Genomic DNA, 5,248 nt, shown 5'->3' with positions numbered 1-5,248 from the left:
TTGTGAATTTCTTGAGTGTGTCCGGGCTAGTTCTACAACAATATGTTGCAGAACGAACAAGGGGCATGCCAATTTACGTTTAGTAATGAGTAACGAGCCGGATTTATTCAACAGCTAAGGGTAAGTGAAAATGTATTTAATAGCGATCAAAACATGATCGACTTCAACGCAACGTTTGACAGGGAGATACGTGAAACAGCTACTTCCATTCTCGATTTCTGTAAGACCGACTTCAAGGGGCTGAGAGAGAGACTGTCCAGAATACACTGGGAAAAATCTGTTAATGGGTAAAACGACAGGAGGTGTTAAAAATAATTAAAAATCATACAGAATCAATTTATCCCCCTGAGGGGCCAAAGAAAACAGGCATGGACGACTAAATAGGTAACGGACCACTTTAAACTAAGAGTAAAAACGGACACAAATGCGAAAAATAGCACAGATCCTGGTGAATGGGAAAGCTACAAAGAAGAGCAAAGGGACACAAAGCAGATACTAAGTGGCACAAAGAGGGAGAATGAAAATAACCGACTGGTGAAATGAACAGACACATAGCAGATGTAAGTTAACGCAGAGAATTATGAAGTGAAACATTTTGGTAGGATGAGGAGAGGCAATGTGAATTAATGATACAATTTTAACGGGGCCAGATTTATACATGAAATTTAAATCCCCTTTTAAGCATCTGCCTAGGAGATCAATGATCCTGAAACCGGTCATAATGCTCCCTGTATTGTATCAACCAGCTCTAAAACGTACAATTTTAAAGAAGGCAGGATCTGGAAGACATGGGGACGTTTCCTTTGTTAATAGACGAATAGAGTATAAAAACAAGGAAGTTATGCCAAACAATTATAAAACACTTATGTGGTCTTAGCTGGAATGTTGCGTGGGGAACACGCTTCACGGAAGAAGTCAAGCCCTTGGAGAGGGTGCAGAATAGATTTACTAGAATAGTGCCAGAGTTGGGGACCTCATTTATACGAAGAGACTGGAGAAGCTGGGATTTTTCTCCTTAGAATAGAAAATGTTAAGAGGCGAGTTAAGGCGCTAGTTCAAAATTATGAAGTGTTTTGATCGTGAAAAAGGAAAAAGCTTCAAAATATGACATTTAAAGTGATAAAATATCAATAGGCACAAATGGGGGTCGAACCCATGCTCTTCGGTTTACGAGACCGACGCCTTACCACTTGGCCACCGTGTCCTGATGAAATGCGTGACTGGCGTCGTATTGCTACCGAATCCCACATCATTTCAATTCGGTTGTATAAACACAGACGCATATGCAAAGACATGAAGTGGGATCATGGAACGGGCAAATGACCAGCGTCATTTATTTGAAACTATCAAAAAACATTTCATAAAATCATACATACCGATGGAGAGTACTTGGTCCATCGTACACTTGAACGAGCTATCCAATTATTCCCAGATCTTTCCACAACGCCCTGCAAATTGTGCCTCTTCAAGCATTTATCCAATTCCATTTTGAGGGTTACTATTGAATCTGCAGTGCTACGGGGAAATAACAGGGTGGTAAGACGAGCTGAGAGTCAGCACGGGCTCAACGGGCCGAACTGCCTTCTTCCATGCTGAAATAATTATTTGAATCGATGACTCCATGATTCACCAACTTTTCAGCAGTGCATTACAGATCAAAGCTTAAAAAAAAACATTTGCCCTTCACTTTCATCTGTTTCCTCTGTTGTCCTCTGGATGTTGCCAGGCCTGGATAGTTTTGGTTCTGGAGAAAGATTGGGGCTGTTTTCTTCGGAACAGATGAGGAGAAAGGGTGACATAATTGACGTGTACAACATTATGCGGGGCCGAGATAGTGTGAATAAGAAACACCTGTACCCATGAGCAGAGAGGTCAATAACCAGGGGGCATAGATTTAAAGTAATTGATAAAAGGATTACACGAGAGTCGAGGAGAAAGGTTTTCGCCCAGAATGAATTTGGGTCTGGAACTCACTGACTGAAAAGTTGGTGGAGACACAATCCCTCATCACATTTAAGTAGTACTTGTATGTGGATTGAATCGCCCTAATCTGCAATGCTACAGATCAAAAGCTGGGAAGTGCGATTAGGCTTGATAGCTCTTTTGATTGGCGGAAATAGGATAGGCCGAATGCTCTCCTTCCCTGACGCAAACTTCTCCGATTCTATGATTCTATGAGGTTGGGAATGCTCTTTTGTTTCCTGCACATATCTGTATCCCACCATCGATGGGATCTTGCTGTGTGGTAATTGGCTGCTGTGACTACACATCAAGAAGTACTTCATTTTTTGCAAAGCACGTTTTAATAAAAATATTAATTCAGTGCATGTGGGCGTAGCTAGCAAGGCTGACATGTATTTCCCAACCCTAATTGCGTTTGAGAAGATAGTGATGAACAAACTTCGTATACCACTGCAGTACTTGGATATTGTGGAAATGTATTTTTATCTAAGCTGATACCATACGGTATTTGTGTGCCTTTTGATTAAAATGGAGTCCTGGCCCTTCCAGAACTTTCTGCATTTTAGCAGCCAGCTTATTATGAACAGCTAAACCTGCTGTTAGATGGCTGATGGTTATCAGACAGCTAGGAGACAAGTCATGCTGAGACAAGTAACCCCCCATGGTGCTCTCCTATTGTCTACACTACAGGAGTTCCATGTCACCCCACCCTTATCTTCTAGCCATTATCTCTTTCCTTTACCTCATCCATTTGAAGCAAACAGGTAAACTGACCAGGAAATTGGATAATCCTGATACAATACAAGACAGGTGATAGCCCATTACCTATGACTCATGGAGTAATGGCCGTTTGGCTTTCTGATAACCCTGACAAAAGGAAATATCTGGATACCATTTCAGGACCAGGATATAGTAATTAACTCTTTATCTGTATTCACTGACTGTGAGACAGAGCAATACACAGGGAGAAGCCAGAACTTGGGTTTTACTGTATAAATATCTTGTGAAGCTGTACCATTGCGGAGGTGTTCATTTGGCCCTTGACTGAGTGAAACCTACCCCTTGCGAGCAAGTAAATTAAAAGGGAAACTTCCATCGGAGCTGTAAGTGTCGGAGTCATTCTTTTCTGAGGTCGAGATTTCGACAATATGCACTTGATGGCTACGGTCCAAGAGCTAGAAATTAGATTTGGCAGCTTACTACACAGTCCACCAGCAAGGACGCGATGGGCTAAATGGTTTCCTTCTGTGCTGTAAATTTCTATGGCTCTGTGGTTCAGTCACTGAGGTGATGATACTACCAATGTGCTGTTGTAGAAGGAGTTCCAAGATTTTCACCGCACGATAATGGAAAGGCGATATATTTCCTGGTTCATTATCTGCAGAGTTGATACTCGAGTTGGAAAAATCAATCTTCAACGATCATGCCCACTTCTGATCTTATGATGAAGGGCAGGTCATTGATGAAGCAGGTGATGATTAACTCCTGCAGCGATATCCTGGGCTGAGATGATTGCCGTCGAACCACAACCATCTTCTTTTAGGCTCCAGCAGTGGAGATTAACCCCGCAATCATTTCAAGGTTAGAAGCCTCCTTGATGAAACATTCGACCAAATACTGTTTTGATGTCAAGGACAATTACTTTCGCCTCATTTTAGAATTAATCACTTTTGGCCATATTTGGACCAAGGCTGTAATGATGTCTGGGGGCTGGGGGTCCTGTCGGATCTCAAACTGAGCAACGGCGGGCAATTGGGTCATTCTATGTTCGTGAAAGATGCTACAGGAATGCAAGCTCGTGCATTTACTGTTTGAAAACAGCGCACACTGCATGATGTAGGATCACATGGTCATCGACCTGAAATCTTACTCCCACCTTCCTCTTCCCACAGACCCAAACCAGAGTTTCAAAGCATGGCACGTTTTAAAACGCCAGTTTTTAAAAAATTGTTTCATTCTATATTTCTTAAAGATTAAGAAGGCACAACAGGAAGACAGATATCCCAGTTTGCCGATGATGCAAATATTGGTGTTATGATAAGTAGGGCAGTCGTTAGCGTATACTTATAAATATATATTGATAGATTAAACGAAGGGACGATTCAGTGGCAGATAGATTCCAAACAGGTAATTGTGTGGTCACCCATTTTAGATCACAAAGTTTAGATCCGAGTCCTAATTAAATGGAGCACAGCTCGGAGGGATGGATTTCCAAAGTGGTTTGCAGTCCAAGTGCCCATCCCGCTAACCTGCAGTAGCAAGTTAGAAATATATTCGAAACAACTAATGGCATGTTAGGATTTATAAATAGGAGTTGGACTATAATGCAATGGAAGTTTTTCTTCAACTGAACAGAGATGTAGTTAGACTATATCTGGAGTACTCTAAGTTATAGAATATAATAGATTCATAGAAGTTTACAGCACAGAAGGAGGCAATTTCGGCCCATCCTGTCCGTGCCACGGTTATTCAGCCTAATCCCACTTTCCAGCTCTAGGTCCATAACCCTGCACGTTACGGCACTTCAGGTGCACATCCAAATACTTTTTAAATGTGCTTAAAGTTTCTGCCTCTACCACTCTGTAGGCAGTGCATTTTAGACAACCACAACTAACTGCATGTGGAAATTTCACATCACATCTCCAGTAAACCTTCTCCAATTACTATAAATGTATGTCCGCCTGTTGTTGAGCCCTCTGCTATGGGAAATAAGCCGTTTCTATCCATTATATCCAGTCCGTTTGTGGGCACGGCTCCTGAGAAATGATAGGCTGGTTTGGAATGTGTACAGTTCTTTATCACCAGAATGTTACCAGGTTGCGACGGATTAAATTATGAGGAGAGATTACATAAACTAGGCCTGTACTCCCTGGAATATAGAAGGTTAAGTGGTGATTTGATTGAGGGTTTTAAAATTTTAAAACGAATTGATAAGATAGATAGCGATAAAGCTTTTTTTTTACCGTTCGTGGGGGAGTTTACGACAAGAGGACATAATGTTAAAATCAGAGGAAGGCCATTCGGCAGAGAAGTTAGGAAAATCTTCTTCACGCAAAGGGTGATGGATTTATCTTCTACAAAAAGCAGGATGTACTAGCTCAATTAAAATGTTAATTTTAGGTTAATAGTTTTTGCTAGACACTGGTTAAAATGATGTGGAGCCAATGCAGATGGATTGAGTTACGATAGAGCTCAGCCAAGAATGAACACAAAGGCGAATAGGCACGAGGGGCGGAATGGCCTAATCCTGTTCCTGTGTTCAGTCAATTGGCAGAACATCTATTCT

At 41.5% G+C, this 5,248-nt stretch overlaps 1 non-coding gene across 1 annotated transcript; it reads right to left on the bottom strand.

Moving 5' to 3' along the window:
• Positions 1 to 1,132: 1,132 nt before the first annotated feature.
• On the bottom strand, positions 1,133 to 1,205 carry trnat-cgu (transfer RNA threonine (anticodon CGU)). The gene has a single exon. It is a non-coding gene; the product is annotated as a tRNA-Thr (tRNA).
• Between the last annotated feature and the right edge of the window lie 4,043 nt (positions 1,206 to 5,248).

Source organism: Pristiophorus japonicus, unplaced genomic scaffold (assembly GCF_044704955.1).
Source record: "Pristiophorus japonicus isolate sPriJap1 unplaced genomic scaffold, sPriJap1.hap1 HAP1_SCAFFOLD_43, whole genome shotgun sequence".
Lineage (NCBI taxonomy): Eukaryota > Metazoa > Chordata > Chondrichthyes > Pristiophoridae > Pristiophorus > Pristiophorus japonicus.
This window is presented reverse-complemented; position numbering and strand designations above follow the sequence as displayed.